Raw genomic sequence first — 23,902 nt, 5'->3', positions numbered from 1 at the left:
TTCCCATTATGTATTATATTTATAACACCATTGATCTCTTTCATGTTGCCTCTTCCTGGTGGTTCGCTGTAAACTTGAAAGTTTATAACGTTAAAATTCGAGGCTCAATCCTTGTGGTACACACAGTGTAGGTAATTTATTATACAGCTTCATAAATAACAACGAAGAAATTAGTTATTTAATTATTAATAACAAAGAAGCTTTAGTTGAATCTGCGTAAATTTACTTTTACTGTATGTAAAGTTTATTCCTGGAGCAAACTTAGTTCTTAAGTGCCTGTAAAATGTAAAATGTCTTTACCTATAATAAGTGTAGTAAGGAAGAAAACCCATCACTGCTACGATGCTTTTATGCAACGAACAAATGTAGTAGTCTTGAGCTTTTCGGACATTCTAAACAAGGTTTGCAGTGTGTTCCAAGCAGAATCACGACATTGAAGTCAATAAACGAAATGTGTGGTACTCTAAGGTGCTCTGATGTAGCTAAAAATACTTGATTAGGTTCTGCAAAATAATGTGAGGTTCGCCAACAGTTCTAGATTCTCTGACCTTGACTGGGTTCGAAGCAAAAAAGAGACTGAAAACAATGTATAATCTAGTGAAGTAATCTATATTCTATCCAAAAAATAATCAAAGTGTAAAGAAGCTTATCTTATGGTCCGTCAATCGGAAAGCGCTCAGGAAAAATATGCGTTGAATGTTGTTGAATTTTTAAAAATCTCTGTTTACTTGAAGTTAACCACAGAGCTCCACAAAGGACTATCTCTGTTCTGCCCACCACTCGGTTTCTAACACTGTAAGTCCCTGTGTCACTTGGAGAGGCTTTTGATCTTTTACAGACGTAGTGAACATGTCATTTCACATAATAAACAGTAATATTATTATTCTCATGTCATGTGCACTATCTACGTAACTGTTGGTCATTCCCATAGAAAAATGAGGAAAATTGCAATCTCGACTTATCACCTTACTTTTTAGTGGAAAGATCACTGTCCATTTCTGCACAGAATATGTTTGGTTTTACAGAAGCTTTTCCTTGTAGAAAGTATGTGTGGGTCTGTAGTTGAGTGACCCAGTTCAGTACACAAAAAGAGTAAAATGAACTAAACTACTTCCTTGACCAATAATCTATGTTTCGAATACAAACACTATATGTACGAATGTTTTTAATTTTTTATATTTAATAAGATCGTAAATAAATATGTAGTATGCTTGTATATCACAGATGAAATATGTTGAGGTCAAGCTTTCATGAGAATGACAACTTTTGAGTTTTGACCTTTGTCTGAATTACCTATATAAAGTTCAAAGCGGACAGAAGCTCCAATTTTCATACTGGAGAGAGTTTTAAAATTTTATTAGCATTTAATAAATTTGTTAAGTATATTATGTTTGGTAATGTTGTGAAATGTAAGATGTTTTTAAATAAAATTGCATTTTAACAATTGTTGTGTCGTAAAACCGACTTGTCGTACGAAAAACAAATGGGTATTAAACTTTTTCTAACTCCTCTCAATATGTAATGACGGGTGCAGCCTAATGGTTAACGTTTCCTTACTGAGAATCCGAGGGCGCATGGTTCACGTCTCGTTAAAGCAACACCTTGGCCCACACCTTAGGGCTATAGGTGCGCAATAGAAGAGGAAGTCGACTTCCATTATTCTGTTAAACAAGATAGTCTCAACAGCTAGAGGTGGATGCCTTTGACTGGCTGTCTTTCCTTTTCCTCTAAAGTCCAGTCCATCAGTTCAAAATAAGAGATGGCTGCGTGTAAAAATTATAAACATCAAACCAAAAATAAGAACCTAGAAACCTCTGTAACAGCACAAACCGTGCTATCAACTATCGTTATTTTATGTAACTCTACGTCCATTTGATCGTATTACGTGAGGTTCGTGAGTACTCGCATTACTGTGTATGCTGTTGTGAAGCTAGCGAATGGAACTTCGATCTGATACATAATATTCCCACTGCTATGCTATCTGTAAATACGTCTAAAACCGGAATTTTTTATACTATTCTACGTTTTATAGTGCGCCTTACGTTATTTGTATTGTTTTTGTGACTTTTTTATTTGTTATAGTCTGGTCTTGTATGTTTTCATATAAATAAACAAAATTAAATGTATGTCTTTGTTTATATTAATTCGTACAGATAAAGTTTAAATTGTTTAAAATATTTCTATAAAATGTAAAAAAGAAAGATATGCAACCTTTGTTTCATAAAATTAACTTTCTACTTATTCTGTAATTGTAAACAACAAGGCAATATATACTTACTTTAAAATTGATCGACAACATAAAGACCGTGGTTTGAATTTCGCGCAAAGCTACTCGAGGGCTATCTGTGCTAACAATTTATAATTTAGCAGTGTAAGACTAGAGGGAAGGCAGCTAGTGATCACCACCCACCGTCAACTCTTGGGCTACTCTTTTACCAACGAATAGTGGGATTGACCGTCACATTATAACGCCCCCACGACTGAAAAGGCGATCATGTTTGGTGTGACGGGTATCCGAACCCGCGACCCTCGGATTACGAGTCGAGTACCTTACCCACCTGGCCATGTCAGGCCTGAAGCCCGTGTATCCATACGTCTCACTGTTAGAAACGTACCCTTCCACTTCATCTCGTGTGTATATTGAAAACATATTGCTAGATTTGTATTAACTGAAACTAAAAACCACTACAACCTACTGTACAGAGATAATCTGTACATGAATAATATATACTTATATCTTTTTTAAATTAAATTTACATTTGATTTGCCAACTCTGTTTGAGATGTATACAGTTAAGTTCATTATAATTTGTATGTGATTCTCCTGTACTCTTTACAACTCATTCTTTTGACCTAGGCCCAACATGCTCAGGTGGTTAAGGCACTCGATTCGTAGTCTGAATGTCGCAGGTTCGAATCCTCGTTATACCAAACATGCTCGTCCTTTCAGCAGTGTGGGCGTTATAATGTTAGCTCAATCCCACTATTCGTTGGTAAAAGAGTAGCCCAAGAGTTGGCGGTGTGTGGTGATGACTAGCTGTCTTCCCTCTAGTCTTACACTACTAAATTAGAGACGGCTATCGCAGATAGCCCTCGTGAAGATCTGCACGAAATTCAAAACAAGCCAAACTCTCCAGTTTTACACCGCTAAAATGAGGTTAGCCAGTGCAGGTAGACCTCGTTAACATTGTGCGAAATGAGAAAACAAACAAACCTTTGTTTGATCTGTTTAATTTGGCTACCAAGATGTGTTTTATTTTGTTTATGTATACAATAATGAGGCTTATGATAATATATCAGTATAAAGCCATACTGAAGTATTTTTAGTTGAACCATTTCGTTTATGAATCTGTACAACAATATACTGTAACAAAGAAAAATATAAAAATACACCAAAAATCGTACTTATTGATTTGATAAACATCTATCTGCTGTTACGTTTTTATTGGTTTATCTTTACTAAGTAATGCGACACTAAAAATATGGTGCAGTGTTTTACGACTTTAATATACTTTATATTATTATACTGAAACCAAAATAATTTACTTCAAATTTTCGTTGCAAATAAAACTTAGAAAGCGAATTGCAACATTTGCACCTCAAAACAAATATGAGATTTGAATGATCGTAACAAATAATAACTAGTTTTTGACGTACCTAAATAATTTTGCAATCGACTATGTTTCAGAAAACTGAAGTAGCATTAGTTTTCTTAAGTTTTCACATCTTTATCAGGAGATCACGATTACGGAACTTTGAGTGATTTCGTAATTAAGCCTTAAACATAGTACGTTATAATGTGACTGTCAATCCCACTATTCGTTGGTAAAAGAGAAGCCCAAGAGTTGGCTGTGAGTGGTGATGACTAGCTGCCTTATCTTTAATCTTACACTGCTAAATTAGGGAAGGCCAGCGTAGATAACCCTTGTGTACCTTTGCACGAAATTCCAAAACAAACATATTATTTGGCATCAGTAAGCCTACACCACAATACAAACATTGTACTACATAACGTCTTATTCCGGAGAAACGTAATCGATAGGTAATGTTTTGTGTGAACTTATCACATTAACACTAATAATGATTCTTTATCTTACTTTTACTGGTCTTTCAGTTTCTCAACCACACACTCTGTGCTCACGAGCCTTTTGCTCAGCGCTAGAGCTCCTAATGCAACGTATAAGCTTCAACAAAAAACACTACTTGCATCCTGATACTTTGTAGTCCAATATTTAATGTAACTGCTGTTGGTAATACTCGAGGACGATGATGGCGCCACTGGCTGTTCCATTGAGGCAGAAGTTGTTGAAAGTTTAAGGAAAGATTGATGGTAAGTGTTTTGAAAGCATGAAACAATTTCTGAAAAAATAATAAATATTCTTACGTAAACATTCAACTTTTAGACTATTTACAAGTAAATGACTTTAATTGTCCCGCTGTTTTTGAGTTTTGTAAGTTTGGTTTAAAACTTATTTCAGAACTGACTGCGGTAATTGGGCATTTAATATTTTCTGTATATAGCCTAAAGAGATTTACTGTAAATCCTGGTACACTACCAGTGGTGTAATATAGTTAATATAAACTATTATGTATTTACCTGAACAGATTAAATACCGTAGTGACATTGCACCATCATTTGGTCAGAAATTTACCACGAATGAAATATGTGTAGACGCTAAACATGTTCATCTCGCATTTGCAATGACACGCTATTACGTTAGCATATATCATGTAAAGTGTGATTAGTCCTACACGTTATTCACATATACGTCAATAATATCATTAATCTTGCTTGAAATAAATTATACTTTAATCATATTAATAGGAACACTTTCGTTATACGAGTTATAACAGGGCAATATTTGGCAGCTCGGCGAATAATAAGGAATTGGTGTTTGACAGTTAATGTTGAGTTTACACAGCGACAGTTTACTGTTGTTTCAGTGTAAGAAAAGCTCACACTGATACATTCGTCTATAAGACAGTGAAATACTAAAGGTAATCTATGTATGTAATAGCAGGGTTTTGCAGAGAGCTAATTGCTTAAAAAGGAATTAGGCCCGGTATGGCCAAGTGTGTTAAGGCGTTCGACTCGTAATCCGAGGGTCGCGGGTTCGAATCCCACTTGCACCAAACATCTTCGCCCTTTCACCCGTGGGGGTGTTATAATGTTTGGTCAATCCCACTATTCGTTGGTAAAAGAGTAGCCCAAGAGTTAGCGGTGGGTGGTGATGACCAGCTGCCTTTCCTCTGGTCTTACACTGCTAAATTAGAAACGGCTAACGCAGATAGCCCTCGAGTAGCTTTGCGCGAAATTGAAAACAAACAAAAAGGAATTAGAAAATGTTTAATTTACTGTTAATCTTCTTGTTAAGACAGTACGTTTCTACAAGTAATCCTGTATCTGGGAAGAAAGATTTTTCCGCTCAGTATGCGACTAGAAAGCTTACCTATACAACTAATTTATCTTAAAGAAAAAAATTACTTTTATTCTGTTACTTGATTTATAAAAAGAAACATATTTTACAGTTATTTATTTGTTTCGAAAAGAAAATCTTTGTTTCATTTTTTTTTCAGTTTATCGTTTAATAGTAACTTGAAATTTATTTTTTAGTTTAGTTATCGTTTCGAAGAAATCACACTTATGAATACTACGGTACTTATCCCCTGGTGGATCAGTTGTAAGTTTAGAGACCTACCATGCTTGAATCCGGGGCTCGATTATTCTCGGTGAATACAGTGTGAATAGCCAGTTGTGTCGCTTTGCACTAAAAACAACAATAAAATCAAACCTTGTCTTTCAGAAACGAGATAAATATAACTATGAAACTCGTTTGGTTAAAACGTTAAACACGTAATCCTGTCTTCATAAAGTAATGTTTAACAGTATCTGTATATTTGTATTTTTAGATTTTTTTTTTGTTTTCCGAGAACTGCATTTGTTTGTTATTCGTATTGTTTACGTGTGTAGCACAATGATAATTAACAGGGTTTTGGATATTAAACTAAAATATGAAGTTCACGTGCTATATAATGTAAAAATAAGCAAAAACAAAGTTTTTGTAACTTTTCAATTAATGAAAACATTCACATTTCTTTGTTGCATTGGTTGAAAGTGTTAAAATCAATTCGAACAGATAAGTTATAGAAATCTATTTGAGTTTGAGCAATAAGTTTTTGAAGCCTAAAACTCTTCATACAGATTATAAGTCTTTCTCTTCTGAAACTTAACTTGTGCCTAAAACAAGCTTCTATTTGTTAACGGATGCTTCAACTGATGAGAGGGAGAGAGATAATTTAGTAATTAGCTTGACTGGACTGTTAATCCTAGGGTTCATAGCTTGCGTCCCTTTTCCGCAAAAATCCACTTCGGAGTCATAGTGTATTATAGAAATGACGGACAAATTCCACCTTTCGGTCAAACAGAGGAATCCCAAAAGTTGGCCGTGAGCACTGTTTTCCTGTCTACCTTACCTCTAGTGTATCAGTTCAGAATTGAGGATGGTTAGTTTCAGGTAGCCCTTGGGTAACTCTACAGTATACAACTTACAGGATACGATTAAGTTGCATTTAAAAACTAAATATTTTGTTTATTCGTTGAACTCTACCTCAGAACTCTGAACTTGTATTTTGTTCTAAGTAAACACATATTTCCATGATTAAATACTATATTAAAGGCTTTTTCTTTTGTAAGTTAAAGTTTGAAAAAAACAACTAGATGAGATTCGAGAAAATAGTTGGTTTCATTACGAAAAAAAATCAATAAATATTAAATTAATTATCTACTCAGTTATGCTTTTATAAACATCAGATATTTTTGAAGTTATAGTGGTTACTTCCATATTTAATTACCTACAGTTTCATAAATTCTAAATAATTCTCTATGAATGAGTCAGTTGGAATTTCATTTCATGCAAAGTATATAAAGTACTTTCAAAATGATGCGTAAAACTCATGGAAATATACAATTACACGGAGATGATAAACTACCACATAGTACAGTTACAACGGAATACAAAAACAACTTAAAAATCTTGTATAGAATTAACTAAAAGTTGCCTAAAAACGAACAATCGGTTTATGTTCCACATGCAATGTGCACGAGCTTCACGAAATTCGTGTAAAATAAGATACATTCAGATACACACACTTTATTAGATAGGTTAAGCTGAAATGAATGACATTATTTAAATTCTCACTGACAAAGCATAACCAAAATCGTTAAAAATTATTATTAAAGCCTTTATCACAGATTATTACTAGATATCAAAATTAAAGTTTACCCATGAATTACAAAGTAAATTCGATAATACTTTTAGCTTTTTGTGCACGAGGATTATATATTGTGACTGAACTTTCATAGTCCAAACATCTGTCAATTGAGTTGCGTGGACATACTGTTGTTCGTTTGTTTTGAACTTCGCACAAAGCTACTCGAGGGCTATCTGTGCTAACCGTCCCTAATTTAGCAGTGTAATACTAGAGTGAAGGCAGCTAGTCATCACCACCCACCGCCAACTCTTGGGCTACTCTTTTACCAACGAATAGTGGGATTGACCGTTACATTATAACGCCCCCACGACTGAAAGGGCGAGCATGTTTAGCGCGACGGGGATGTGAACCCGCGACCATCAGATTACGAGTGGCACGGCTTAACACGCTTGGCCATGCCGGGCCTATATACTGTTGTCATTTCAAATACTGACGTGCGAAACCCTGAAATTTACTGAATAAGAACTTGAATTATCATTAATAAAGACACCTATTCTGGATCATCTATGTTCTTTTGACTTTTTTAATAATTTACTGAGATCTGAGGGGCTTACACTACGTGTTTTCACTGTCTGAAATTTTGAGTTCTAAATTGTCAATTTTTTTTATCAGTTATGATATTTTTTATAAAAACCATTATACCACCTCGTAACCCACTAAACCGACTGGGTGCGCTGTTTCCTCTAAATATTTGATAAAATAAAAATAGTAATTGATTTCCATGTTTAAAATGAGAACGTGGATAAATTGGATTCGAGTTTACCGTATTTTATCTTACCAAGAGAAAGGTAGAATTGAAAATGTTTGAAGATCGATAGTTGGTGAGGCAGTGCGTCACAGCTCTAGTTCTGAAATCGTAGCTTTGTTGTAGAAGGGTAGTTCGGCACGTTAAAGTTTATCGAATAAGATTAAAGCTACTTTGAGTGTAAATGAAAAAAAAAAAGCACCTAAAGAGGTTCGAGTTTTGTTCTGCTGACTGTCCTAACAAAGAGCGTACAATGGTTGAATGTTAAACAGGAAATCGTTGTGATTCTGTTACATTTCTGAAAAAAACAACAAAAAACACTATCTCTCTTTTTTTCGCTAACTGGTTGGCGTTCGAAATATAAGAGTTGTTTCTCTCCCATTTGTCTTCTTTTAATGTTTATATTTTTTGAACAGAAACAGTTGTGAGTCGAGAAGTTATAGAACCTGATTACTGAAGTTTTCAAAACGACAGTGCAATTATTTAAGTGACCGGTAATATCTTTCTTCTGTCACAGTTTTTTTTTTTTTGGGGAGGGGAATTATAGAAGAAGACCAGAAGTAAAAGAACAAATATTCAGTGTTTTATACTTTGAAGCAAAAATGTTTATAGACTTCGCTACAGATATATTTTAAAATTAAGAAAATAAAATTTAAGCAAATTGAAAACGAATAAAGATGTCATTTCCTTTAAGTTATGAGATAATTAAACAAATAATGCTTATTTTTATTACGAATTTCGTAGCTAGGAAGGGGTATTATGTCATTATTAACTGTATTATAGTGTGTAGGTGTCGTTCCTATGAAATTAAGATTAGTGTTTCCTGAATAATTTAATATCCGCTATAGGTTTTATAATATTAACAGCGAATTAATTAAAGGCAATACAATCCTTAATAGGCCTATATAACTCAAAGTCGTACTAAACTTCACGTGCTTGTTTTTTCTGCACACTGTGTCCTAGAACTTGGAATTGTTGGAAAATACTTTCCAGAGGTGGGTGTCAGTCTGTGAGTCGTAGAACGTGAAATTATTAGATGAGTTGGTCAAGATGAAGACGTTGTTTTGTTAACGTGACTTATGTAATAGAGCTAAGTTAGAGGAAATGGGATTATTGAATAAAACAATTCAAATGAAGATCCCTTCTTTTTGTCGACTGTTTGTTCTAGAATGAGGATACATTAGCTGAAATAGTTCAGAAGAGGGTTTACGTTTAAATGCTATATGTGGCAGACTTCTTATCCTAGAATGAAGATTGTTTGTTTCTTTGTTTTTGAATTTCGTGCAAAGTTACACGAGGGCTATCTGTGCTAGCCGTTCCTAATTTAACAGTGTAAAACTATATGGAAGGCAGCTTGTCATTACCACCTATTGCTAACTATTTGACTACTCTTTTACTAATAAATAATGGGATTGACTGTTACATATAGCATCCTCACAGCTGAAAGAGCGAGCATATTTTGTGTGACGAGGATTCTAACCCGCGACCCTCAGATTGCGAGCCTGTAGAATGAAGAATTGTTGCATGAGATAGTTCAGGCGAGGGTATAAGATATCTATACCAATTAATGAAAAATAAATTACATAAACTATCTATATATATTACGTTTATCTGCACGGCTACCAGTTTGTATCTATCTTTCTACCGTCGAGTTTTTGTAAATTTACCGCAATGCATATCTGTATATGTAGTTCCTTTACATAAATAATAGTTTGTCTGTCTGATTTTGCTACTATTATACGTCAAGTTCCATGTTTTGTATGTGTATTTATATACAGATCTTACATGTTTTGTATGTATATTTATATACAGATCTAACATTATCAATCTCCATGTATTTGATTTGCCTGTTTTCTTTCTGTACGTGCACACTATATATTCGATTTAACTATTTCTTTTATCTACCACATTGCGTGTTTGTCTATAAATATGTAATATATTTTTGTATTTACAAGTTTACTAAACTTTTTATCTTAATATAATATATCTGTTTGCTTTATATACGAAGCAGGTTTTAACTACGTATTTTTACTTGGCTGTTTTATCAAAACACATTTAACGTATACATTTATATCAATATATTTTACATATCTACTTCATTTAGACATGTACACACTAGTTTTTATGAATTTTATGAATATCCGTTTTATGGACAGTTTATTATATCATACAATATTTTGACACTTCGGGATCATAAACCTGTTGTGAGGTTCGAACGCATGTTAGAGTAAATGTGTTTCGTGAGTGATCAATACAGTCTAATTATTACATCAGTAGCTGTGTAGGCTGTGTGGGTATTTCATCAGTTGTTTTTGGCTATAAATAGAAATATTTTACTGTGTGTCAGTTTAGATGGCTACCTGCTACAACAGGAGTGTGATGCTACGGTATCCGATGGTTGAGACTTAACTACACGAAAGAAAAGCAGTCATTGTTTGTTTGAGAGCTACACAAAATTGATGGTACCATGACTGCTGAAAGGTGCAATAAAATTCTTATTCGCTATGTCATTCTCTCAGAAATAAGATCTGAGTAGTGATTCATGCTTCAGCAAACAAGGGTCCCATTCACTCAGCAAGTGTTGTGAACGATATTCGGAAGGAAAAAGAGATCGTTGGAACACTGACAACCAAGAGATGGTACAATATGAACATTATTAAGCACAAGTATAAGTTTATATGAAAACTGAATTTTGAGAGTAAGGAAAGACATGTGAAACAATATTTCACAATCATACATTGATAAATGTATGGTAGAATAAACACAAGATGTGTTGCCCAGTTTTAAGGAACTACAAAATTTAGATGTATTATATATACTAATGTATAGTACTTGTGATAAACTGACTATTCATTGCAATTACTATTTGTGATTATGGTTATCGTTTGTGTTTTAATATTTATTTCCAGTGCTGTATATATGTATACAGTGATTGTAAAATGTATTGTCTCACGCAATTTGTTCATACTTTTCTTCAGATTCACCGGTTGTTGTATTTCATTTTTTTTAGGCCCTAATGTAAGTTGGTGCAAATGTGTTTAATGGATGACCCTATACTGTCTAATTGTTACATCACCAGATTTATTGGCTGTCTGGGTATTGAATCGGCCGTTTTTTGGCTACACATAGTAGTTCTTATTAAGAGTCAGTTTAAAAGTGTATTCTGTACAAGGTACATATGATGGTACCATGACCAAGGGTTGCGGGTTAACTCTACGGAAGTTAATGCTTCTTTTAGAAAAAAGTGGCTTTCGACAGGACAGATATCTAAAAGAATTAAATGCGATCAGTCTACTGTGAGCCACTTGATAGAGAGACATATAGATACTGGCTGTGTTTTGAGTTTCATAGATGGAAAGTAAAGAAAAAGAAGAAATCTTTCACAACACCTGATAATCGTGATATGAAATACATGAAGCTGTATAATGGTCAACTGTCGATATCAGAGGTCACTATCGCCACGTACATCGTCCCGTATCGTCTGTCAACAGCTGGTCTTTCAGCAAGTGGACTACGAAAGAAACCCTTCCTGACTAGAAAGATAATACAGATTGGACTGAAGCAATGTGTAAGAAAGTGATTTTTTGAGATGAATCAAAATTCAATCTGCACAACTCTGATGGGAAATACTTTGCACGACACTGATGTATAGACTTTTCATCTGGGCAACTATGAAGTACCAGCATGCTTAGGCAATATGAATATGCATCTTTGGTCAGAGTGTGGGGCGTTTGCATTTTCTGAAAGGACCTGTAACTCCCAACAAGTATATCCTCGAATCCAGGCTAAGGTCAACAATTCGGGATTGCTTTAGTGGAGATGACTAGTGCAGAGTCCAGGGTAACTCTGCTCTATTTTACTTGGCAAAAGGGTTTGTAATATTCATGCATTCTATGCAGTAGACGTGAAGTAAAGAGGAAAATTCTCTCTATGTGTATACAAAAAGACATTTTAGGTTTTATTTCTTTATTCATGTTAGACTTTCTTCGAAGTGAGAGAGTCAAACAATCACACTGGCCAGACACTAGCCCATATCTCATGGAATCTTATGGAAGATAATGGGTGAGAAAGTACAAGAGAAGAAGTCAAGAAGCAACATGGAAGTGCAGGAAGCCTTGATCCGCATGTGACATCACGGATTCAGTCTCCATTGCACTCTATGTCACGATGATATCAGACAGAGTATGTATGGCCCGGCATGGCCAAGCGTGTTGAGACGTGCGACTCGTAATCGGAGGGTCGCGGGTTCGCATCCCCGTCGCGCCAAACATACTCGCCCTTTCAGCCGTGGGGGCGTTATAATGTGACGTTCAATCCCATTATTCGTTGGTAAAAGAGTGGCCCAAGAGTTGGCGGTGGGTGGTGATAACTAGCTGCCTTCCCTCTAGTCACACAGAGCTAAATATGGACGGCTAGCGCAGATAGCTCTCGAGTAGTTTTGTGTGAAATTCAAAACTAAACAAACAAAAAAATGCTCAATGAATAATATTGCAGTTTGTTGAAATATCAAGCTATTGTAACGAAGAGAACTACCAAAACAGTTGTTCATATTTATGAATTTTCATAGTGACGAAATAGGGAATTATTATTCATCAAATCAGTAAGTTGTTTCTGTACATTTGATAAAATTAGCACAAATGCTACTTGCATCAACAAATTTATTTTATCATTTTAAATGTATTATTTATTTATACAAAATGAACTGAATATTGTCTTTGTGTGTGTTTGTTTTACGTCAGAAACACATTGGGCAATCTGCTGTGTTCACAGCGGGAAATCGAATTCAAATTTCAGCGTTGTAACTTCGTAAACTTATCGCTGTTCCATCGGGGAATAAAATTATATATATATCAATGCTTATTAAGCTTTCCAAATAGCAGTAAGAAAAAAAGTATTAAATACTGAAATATTATACGTGTAATTAAACAACCAATTATTAGTCTATAAGGATGTTCCAATTTGACCTAATAGATGGTCGTGTCTTGAGAAAATCCCAAATGTTATGATGTCAGTAAAAAAATTCCGAAGTGTCTGCGCGGGTACGTATAAAAATTCATGATAACAAAAACACACAGAAAGAAAACAGTTTTGTAAATAATTTAAAAACGAAGATAACTCGCCTTTTGACAGGTGCGCTTGCTGTCATTTGAAATGATAAATTACAGGGAGAGCAATTACTCATCATCACCCACCGCCAACTCTTGGGCTACTCTGATCGAATAGTGGGATTTTGCCATCGCTCTTATAACACACACTTCCCCAAATTGCGGAGGGTTAATTTGTTTAGCGGTGACTGGCATGTATCATAGAACCTGTTTGTTTGTTTGTTTTGAATTTCGCGCAAAGAGAGCTATCTGCGCTAGCCGTCCTTAATTTGACAGTGTAAGGCTAGAGGGAAGGCAGTTAGTCATCACCACCCACCGCCAACTCTTGGGCTACTCTGATCGAATAGTGGGATTTTGCCATCGCTCTTATAACACACACTTCCCCAAATTGCGGAGGGTTAATTTTTTTAGCGGTGACTGGCATGTATCATAGAACCTGTTTGTTTGTTTGTTTGTTTTGAATTTCGCGCAGAGAGCTATCTGCGCTAGCCGTCCTTAATTTGACAGTGTAAGGCTAGAGGGAAGGCAGTTAGTCATCACCACCCACCGCCAACTCTTGGGCTACTCTGATCGAATAGTGGGATTTTGCCATCGCTCTTATAACACACACTTCCCCAAATTGCGGAGGGTTAATTTGTTTAGCGGTGACTGGCATGTATCATAGAACCTGTTTGTTTGTTTGTTTGTTTTGAATTTCGCGCAAAGAGAGCTATCTGCGCTAGCCGTCCTTAATTTGACAGTGTAAGGCTAGAGGGAAGGCAGTTAGTCATCACTACCCACCGCCAACTCTTGGGCTGCTCTTTTACCAAAGAATAGTGGGGTGGACCGTCACAATATAACGCCTTACGACAGAAAGGGCGAGCATGTTAGGTGAGACGGGGATTCGAACCCGCGACCCTCGGATTATGAGTGGAGTGGCCCTTAGATCCTCGGATCCACAGTTCAGCACGCAAGTCACTGAACCGCGCTTGTCCTTCATATCTGTGAGTTGGAGTATAAGATGTGGAAAAGTAAATCTAATTGGCTAAAGTCGTGTTACGTCATGGAGCGTGAAGAACAGTTTGATAAAGACAAGATTGGAAAAATATAGAACCTACCAAGATTGTTTTTGTTTTATTTTACTGCATTTTACTATTAGTTACTATATAAAAAAAAAAAAAACAGACATAAACGTTAAATAGTACGAAACTGCAGATAAACTTGTAATATGGTCAAATCGAAAATAACATAAAAATAAGGTTTTATTTAAAGCCCCCAAAATAAAAATAACATGTAAAAAAGAAAATTATTCTCAAACGTAAGGAGCAAATAAAATATTGAAAATAAACTGTACATAAATTTGTACAGTAACACAAGTAACGTTGGCTGATTGAAGTAGCAAAATAAAAATTTAAACATGATGTAGATACAAGAATACTTCAAAATGAAACAGTTCAAATCGAGTTAGTATTTTGCATGTCTTATCTGCTTTACACTGGAATGGCACCTAGGTAAGTCATACCATTACGTTTAATACCATTACGTTTATTCAACATGCTAATAGTTATGTTTTTTTTTACAGTGAGAGAGAGATAGTTTCGTGTAGTATAAGTGATCTCTCACTTTGTTTGTAATAAAGGACCTACAGAAAGAAAGAAATGGTCTAGCATGATCAGGTGGTACTCGACTCGTAATCCGAGGGTCGCGGGTTCGAATCCCCGTCACACCTAACATGCTCGCCTTTTCAGCCGTGGGAGCGTTATAATGTTACGGTTAATCTCACTATTCGTTGGTAAAAGAGTAGCCCAAGAGTTGGCGGGGGTTAGTGATGACTAATTGCCCTCCCTCTTGTCTTGCACTACTAAATTAAGGACGGATAGCGCAGATAGCCCTCGAGTAGCTTTGCGCGAAACTCAGAAAACAAACAGCAATGCATGTTTTATATTCTTCGCCACTGGACCTCAGAAGTGTTATCTTTTGAATAGATTACATTTTCCGTTTGTGTGTACTTTACACAGTAAGTAGAAGTCCTACTCTGCCACATGTTACATACTCTAGTAATAAACGTGTATGCTTTAGCCTACGTTGAATACAGTGCGTTAAATCATGTTTAAAAATAGTGTTATTCTACATAACTGACCGCTTGGACGCGTGTTCCTTGGGGAATGTTTGAATTTTGTATTATCTGTCTTGCACCAACAAACTAACTGTCCTGAAGTAGAACAGTAAGTAGAAGTCCTACTCTGCCACATGTTACATACTCTAGTAATAAACGTGTATGCTTTAGCCTACGTTGAATACAGTGCGTTAAATCATGTTTAAAAATAGTGTTATTCTACATAACTGACCGCTTGGACGCGTGTTCTGGGGAATGTTTGAATTTTGTATTATCTGTCTTGCACCAACAAACTAACTGTCCTGAAGTAGAACATTAGGGTTTACAAGAGGTCTTATGTCTTGTAAATACCATTTTTACATTGCACTTGCTAAAGGTGAAAGCTTCTGTAGTTCATTTGGAATTGTTTATTTTTATTAAAACATTTTAAATTCACTATTACATTATATGTGTACAAATAGTTAATAATAAATTGGTTTTTGTCAACTTTTCAAGAAACTTCGCTTTGTAAAATATTAATTATTCAGCTTGATGAAAAAAAATATTGTAGCAAATCTTATTTTATTAAAACTTAAATTGTTTTTACTTTCCAAAATTGCGTGGATTCTACTGCAATATACACACATCAACCAATGTATTTAGACAGAGAATATTACACCGATTGGATGTAACGAACAAATATTTATCGGTTAACGTTACAATGAGTAAAAATAACAAAACTAAACATTACCTACAATGAGTGTCAGGAGTTGAAGAGTTTGGAAAAATTACAGGAACAAAATTAAAATAAATCACGTGGCAAACACTGGAGTGAAGAAATAAATGACGTGGCAGACACTGGAGTGAAAAGATCAATTGCGTGACAAACACTGGAGTGAAAAGATCAATTGCGTGACAAACACTGGAGTGAAGAAATAAATCACGTGGCAAACACTGGAGTGAAAAAATCAATTGCGTGGCAAACACTAGAGTGAAGAAATAAATCACGTGGCAAACACTGGAGTGAAAAGATCAATTGCGTGACAAACACTGGAGTGAAGAAATAAATCACGTGGCAAACACTGGAATGAAAAAGAAAGATTTAATGAATAGGAGAAAACAACATTGATGAAACAAGATATTATCAAATGGCGACAACCGAGATTTTTTTTTACAAACAAAACGTTTGTTTAAATATCACATAATAACGCCCTCACGGCTGAAAGGACGAGCATGTTTGATGGGAGGATTCGAACTCGCGACCCGAATATTGCAGATTTATAGGGATGAAACGATTTTGTTATTGATGAAATTAGATATAATTGTGCTAAAAATGGAAGAGACGAAAGAAAATATTTAAAGGGAACAAGACGACCAGTAAATACACGAGACTTTAAACTCATTTCTTCAGAGACAATGTATTATTTGAAAATGTATTACATTGCAGCTCTTGATCTGTTAGTAATTAAGTTAAGGAAACTATTTTGATATGAATTTTAAGTTATTGGTCCTATGGTTATATAAGATATAAATGTTTTTTCAGCCAATGTCGTTGAGCACTCCTGTGTTAAACGTTCTCACGTGTTACTGTAGCCTCTGTCCACAAAGTGTAATTCACAAATTCCTGTTTCGTTTGAACTATACATGCAACCTCTTTTTGTTTTATTTTGTTGTCACCACATCGAAATGAAAAAAGGTCTTTTTGTGTGTGAGAAAGAAAATTGGCTTCCATTGGATGCCGTCGGGCGTTCTGAGAGCCGTACACGACACCACCAAGTTAATGTCAGCTGGTCGTAGTCATCGATTCTGATATATAAATGCTAGCCTGAGAGTGGAGATTTCTTTTCCTCTCAAGGCTGGAAATTGGATGCCCATGATTCATTTCCTTTATCTACCGCAGTTCGAAAAGTTTAATTTTCAATCCTTATTTTAGGCTTAATCTCATTTCAATTGTTTTTTTTAAACATAGAATTAATTTGACATATAAAGAACCGATGCAACTTAACTTTTTATGCCTTTTGAAACAGTTTAAAAACTACTAAGTATTTAATGAAAATCATGATTCCATTTTTTTAAAACTAAATACCAGATTACAATAAACTTTATGTAACATAAAAGGAAAATATTGTAAATTTTAATAAGTTGGAGAAAGACTAAATTAATGCTTGTGGATAAATTCGTTTTAGAGTAAAGAATGCTTACTCCCCAGTGGCTCAGCTAGAAACTGGGTTTCGATACCCGTGGTGGGCAGAGAACAGATAACCCAATGTGTAGCCTTGTGCTTAATTCAAAAAAACAACAACAACTTATAAATGTTAGAATGCACCTTTTTTTTTTTACAGTTACACACTTTCAGTATTAACGATATTTTCGACTGTAAGTCAGTAATATAACGAAGCTTAGATTACTTCTAAACAATATATTCTAAGTTAACAATGTAAAAAAATCTTTATAATAAAATATAATAATAAATGGGAAAATAAAATAAGTGATTATATTCAATATACTAATTACTATAATTAATATTATGAATGAAAATAATAATAAGTATACAGAATAGCACAACCATCTTAGGGAACTTACAGACAGTCGTTTATGTATATACATTTTGCTCTTTTTTAACACCACACACGCGCACAAAAAAATACGTATGGTTTAACCCATTCACTGCTGATTCGGTGTATACAGTACGATCCACCTTCGGCGATTGAATGGAAGCGGGTTGCACAGTCCGTGGCCTGCAAAAATTCCGCGCGCGTAGAAAGCAGCCAAAGTCAAAGGGTTTAAAAAATGTAGAGAGAGAGACCAGGAAAATGTATTTGAATTCCATTCAAAATATGTTTAAATAACACTAAAATAAATTGTTGTTTTTTTTTAATCGTGAATTATTTTGTAAGTTTAAAGGAATCGTTCATTACTTGAGGATGCTACCATTCAACTTGTTCCAAATGGCACAACGATAAACTTAAGAGTTTATAAAATTTAAATTTAAGGTTCAATCCCCACGGATATCACAGTACAGATAGCCCATTGTGAATTTTCCATTTAAACATATAAGTTTAAGTGCCAAATAAAATAGCTTCTTTATTCGGTATTTCAGCAATGACTTGTAGCAAAAAGATAAATTTTGGTGAAGACAGTAGTTTCGCTTTTCTTTGGAGCAAACTGACACCTTTTTCAGTCTCAACCTGCACGGTACAGTTTAATTTTTAATAATGCGTGACGTCTAACATCGGATATGGAAAATGGGCAACCAAGCAGCTGTTGTTTGCTGAACTTCTCGCAAATTTACTCCAGTGGTCTCCGCACTAACCAACAGTCCCTAATTTTAAAGAGAAATACATAGGGAAGGCAGGTAATCAATATCATCTACCACTGTTTCAAGGTATACTCTAATCAAATGAATGATTTTAATTGTCAGTATTATAACGCACCCACTATTCGTAATTGCGCAACATGATTTTCATTGACTGTTACAATGTATGGATACGTAATCTCAGATTTACAGACCGGAATGCTAACCACTGGGCCACGCTTAGGTCGCAACCTAAAAGAATTTAAAATAAAATACTTGTTTCGATAATTTCATTTGCTAAGGTTCCTTTACGTTTATAATCTTAGCTGTTGTTATACTTCCCTTCTTAAGCACGTTTACTTCCAACAACCAGTGACAGATCTTGAATTTCACTTCTCAGTTCTTCTCCGTAAAAATAGAGTTATCGCTTTTCTTTTCAGGAAAAGCTCAGAATAAAAATATTACAAAAGTGAATACCAGAAAAAAATTATCGAAACTATACCGCTTTGTTATACAGGATGGCCCGTAAGTCCCTACCCATCCATATGTTGTGTCTAAACAACGTTATAATACTAATGATGAGTTGAAGGCAGCTGTTACTGCGGCATTTGGAACAATAATCCCTGCTATGTTGAGGCAAATGCCTCACAAAACATGGTGTCGCATAATATTATGCAGCGAGAATGAGGGACAGCACAAAGATATGCTGGATAAATAAGATATATGAATGGGTAGGGACTTACGGCCCACCCTGTATAAGTGAGGCAAAAGATTAACCAGTTGTGAGTATTTTGTTTTCAGAAAGTCACACAAAGAGAATAAAACACTTATAAAATTATTTTTAAGCATGAAACGGTTTATGAAAGGTTACAAACTTTGTAAAAAAGTGACAAGTAAACCGAGGATGAAAACACGTACAGTGTTTTCTTGTTTAATATTGGAAAAAGGAAACGATAAGGCGATCTTTTAAAGTTTTTATAAAGCGACATACACATTGTAAGAAATCACTGGAACAACTCACAAGGCCCGGCATGCCCAGGTGGTTAAAGCACTCGACTCGTAATCCCAGGGTCGCGGGTTCGAATACCTGTCACACCAAACATGCTCGCCCTTTCAGCCATGGGGGCGTTATAATGTTACGGTCAATCCCACTATCCGTTGTTAAAACCTCAGAGTTTGCGGTGGGTGGTGATGACTAGTTCTAGTCTTACACTGCTAAATTTGGGACGGTTAGATAGCCCTCGAGTAGCTTTGCTCCAAAGCAAACAACTCACAAAACTAATGTTACTACAAATATTTAAACGTCTTACTATACGGTTCTGGCAAGCCTGGAATGGCCTGATTAGGGTGCTCGATTCATAGCTTGCGAGGCGCTGGATCGACTCCCTGTCACATCGACAATGATCACCCTTTCAGCTGTGGGGATTTATTATTTGAGGGTAAATTCCATTATTCTTTGGTAAAAGAGTAGTCCAAGAATTGGCAATGGATGGTGTTGATTAGTTGCCTTCTCTCTAGTCTATCACTACTAAATTAGGGACGACTAGCGCAGACAACCCTCGCATTGCTCTGTGTGAAATTCCAAAGAATGAACTCTGTTGGCTCAGTGGTACGTCTGAGAGCTAATGATTATAAAATTAGGTTTCAGTAAATATTGTCAGAAGAACAGATAGCCCATTGTGAAGCTATGCGCTTAACAACAAACATAAATTTTACTATTCGTTATAGTATAAGTTAAACGAACTACAGCTTCTGATGTCAGTTCCAAAGAGGAAAAGCACAATGAAAGTAAAAATATTATATGACTTCAGTGTTACAGCAAAATGACAAAAATCATCTCAAAGACAGAACAGTTGTTAGTCGAAGTGTAGCTATAAAAATTCTGTTTCAGTAAAGACGACAAGAAAACGAAATTAACAAATTATAATTTCATACGACTTATTCTCATTGCAGAAAAAATACCAAACGTTGGTTTCAATATCTGGCCACATTCGACTCTGTCTTGTATGTTGTAAGATATTTGATACGATAACCTTTTTACAGCAAAGGGGAAAAAGACTGTTGGCATTTTAAAGTCCATATGAAAAGGCAGCAAATAATATGAGGCGTTTAAATAAGAGTAAAAAATTGAATTTCAATTAGAACGAACCGAACAAGTGAAATGGAAAATCGACTTCTGATTAAAAAGTAAAACGAATCACTGGGAAGTAGTACTTTGAAGACTTGTTACCTAGATAAGTGTTCATGCAACCGAACATATTGCTCTTCGTAAAAGTCGTGAGAACTTTTCACACATGGAAAGGGAACTTTTCAAAGAGGTGTGTAGTATTGGATCACATTTGATCCTGCAGTAAAAATACATTTTTGGAAAATTAATACTCAAGATACCCACAAAATAAACATTAATTGAGACAGGGTGTGCAGATTAAGCATGATTAATTTATTGTCCAAGATGATCAGGCCCCCGCTAGTACAGCGTTATGTCTCCGGATTTACAACGCTAAAATCAGGGTTTCGATTCCCCTCGGTGGGCTCAGTAGATATCCCGAGGTGGCTTTCTATAAAAAAACACACCCAAGATGAGCAGACTCATGTAATGGCTGGTGTTAAAAGTAGTAAGTATTATGCAATTATATTGGATTTTACTACAGTCTTATGTTACACAGAAACTTGTATAGTTAGTATCAAGGAGCATTTGTTCGCCTGTTTTGCAGCTGAAAAACACGTGTAGTACCAGTTACCACCGAAGTTGTCCTGAACAAACTACAAGAAATAGCATTACCACTGGTGAACTTACAAAACCAAGGATATAACCAAAAAAAAAAAAAAGCACTGGGTCTTTTAAAAGAATTAGAAACTTCAATCCAAGAGATTTCTTTATCCATGAAATGCACACTCTATGAATCTCATTTGGAACTATGCAAAAAATTACTGTACCTTGAAAATGAGAAGTTTTAACTTGATTAAAAACACATATGCCCAGCATGGCCAGGTGGGTTAAGGCGTTCGACTCGTAATCTGAGGGTCGCGGTTTCGAATCTCCGTCACATCAAACATGCTTGCTTTTTCAGCCGTGGGGGCGTTATAACGTGACGGTCAATCCCACTATTCGTTGGTAAAAGAGTATCCCAAGAGTTGGCGGCGGGTGGTGATGACTATCTGCCTTCCCTCTAGTCTTACACTGCTAAATTAGGGACGGTTAGCGCAGATAGCCCTCGAGTAGCTTTGCGCGAAATTCAAGAAACAAACAAACAACCAAGAACACATATATCTTCTTTCTTGTGTCAACTCTTTATTGGGAAGCGTTGCAACAATATTGTTTTTCTGGTTGGCTGTGAAGATGTTGAGCTGTACATGATGGATACATAGAATTAATGTTGTTCATGCTTTTAGTTGTGAGAGGTCCACTCAATCAGTGAATAGAATTAATGGTACCCATGCCTTTATAACGCTCTGGTCTTTATTGTAGTAGACAAAACCCTAACAGAAGCGAGTAGAATAGTTTTGTTCAGAGCTGCAAGAAAGGATGCACGTGCTGTTCATTAAACTGTTATTATAAGATCATAATTATTAATAAATTACTAGTTAGATATATCAATACTTAGTTTAGTGCCTGAGGGCTGCCTCTATTGAAGGCCACCTTATGAGGTTACACCTAAGAGCAATAACTATTTTAAGTCAATTAATGGACAAACATGGCAATTTTAGTGGCTACCTCTGCAAACCAGCAAAGTTACTTTATTTATAACATCATAAAACTCATCTGTAAAATAATATAAATCTTTCATGAAACTTAAAAAAATATTAACTTAGTTGTTTAGTTGTAACAAAGCAGACAATTATTTTTTATATAATATAACTATAAATTATTAAATAGTAGAAAATTTACATATTTAACATTTATGAAAGAAATGTAGTATCAAAAGCATCTGCTGAAGGAATATAAAGTGCTATAAAATATAAAGTTATATCGTAAAGTTTTTATACAGATATTAAAAAAGTATTTTCCTATTGGAACAATATATTGTTCTTGTGAAATTCGTAAGTAATTTAAAATATTATTGATACTTACAACTGTGAGTTACGGTTTGTTTCGGCTCGGCATGACCAGGTGAATGAGGTACTCGACTCGTAATCCAAAGTTCGCGGGTTCGAATCCCCATTCCCCCCAAACACGCTCCGTCTTTCAGCCATGGGGGCGTTATAACGGAACGGTGAATCCCACTATTCGTTGTTAAAACAGTAGTCTAAGTGTTGGCGGTGGGTGGTGATGAAAAGGCAGCTAGTCATCACCACCCACCGCTAACTCTTGGGCTACTCTTTTGCCACCGAATGGTGGGATTGACCGTAACATATAATGCCCCCACGGCTAAAAGGGTTAGGATGTTTAGTGTGATGGAGACTCGAACCCGCGCGACGAGTCGAGTACCTTAACCACCTGTAAATAGGAAGAAATAACTGTATTAAACAGGTTTGAAGCTACAGTTATTACGGTTTTACTGATAAGAGTTTCAATGAAATGTTGACCGCTGTCCATTCATAAATCGTTAATTTAGAGTTAACTAAAAATCAGTGGTAAAAGTGTTACCGTAAAAATATCGCACTTTTGCAAAATAAGAATTGTTTTAATCGTAGACAGAGCCTCTCAATATATAGAAATAACATGTATGTTTAAATCTGTTGTGAAGTATAAATACATTTTTTTTCACATTAAAGACCCCACCATAAAAATGAATGGTCATTTAACACCTAAAAATGTGGTTGTGCTATTTACGCGGAGAAATACTTAAGTTCCACAAATGTGCAGTCACCTATCTGTGTAAAAACTACACATTAGGTTATCTGTGCAATGTCCATGCGGGAATCGAAATCAGAATTTCAGCGTTATAAGCCCTGATTTTTACTGCCAGTAACTGAGGGCACGTAAGGAACCCTTGTAAATATCAGAACTCGTCGAGTATCACGTATTTCTGCAATGTCGTTCTTACAATCTACAACTTCTTAACAGTTAAACAGAAAGATAAACAATCACCTGATAAAGTTAAGTAAATGCTAAACTGAAGTCAGTTTTAAATCTGGCCTTCTTCTCTAGTTATATAAGAATGATATCATATTTTGTTACCATTACGAGGGCTATACCACTTTGTTTGTCATACCAGAATATTCCATAAGTCAATGTGTTTGAAAGATGACATGAGATTTCTCTTTCAAAGAATAAAATAACGGTATTTTGAAGTTGTGAAATAGAAGTTAGTCAACTAGGAAATTCCTAAATAAAATATTTAGTAGTTAACGTTTTTTTTTATTTTTAAATAGTTTTTCTTAACTACTGGGACTCAGCAGATAGCCCAATATGGCTTTGCTATAAGAAAACAAACAAACAAACAAATTTAATTACTGCAATAATGATGT

General features: G+C 35.3%; 1 protein-coding gene across 4 annotated transcripts in view; it reads left to right on the top strand.

Annotated features, from left to right (window-relative positions):
* Positions 1–23,902, top strand: part of LOC143237103 (uncharacterized) — a 353,116-nt gene that overhangs the window by 13,895 nt on the left and 315,319 nt on the right. Inside the window, exon 1 of one of the 4 annotated variants that reach the window (XM_076475971.1) lies at positions 4,207–4,329. The exons of the other annotated variants lie outside the window; for them this stretch is intronic. The gene's annotated coding sequence lies outside the window, so the exon portion shown is untranslated. Of the gene's footprint in view, positions 1–4,206; positions 4,330–23,902 lie in introns of those variants that run through there. 4 annotated transcript variants of the gene reach the window in all.

This window comes from Tachypleus tridentatus, chromosome 13 (assembly GCF_004210375.1).
Source record: "Tachypleus tridentatus isolate NWPU-2018 chromosome 13, ASM421037v1, whole genome shotgun sequence".
In the NCBI taxonomy this organism is placed as follows: Eukaryota; Metazoa; Arthropoda; class Merostomata; order Xiphosura; family Limulidae; genus Tachypleus; species Tachypleus tridentatus.
The sequence above is the reverse complement of the archived record's forward strand: the minus strand, read 5'-3'. Positions and strand labels throughout refer to the sequence as shown.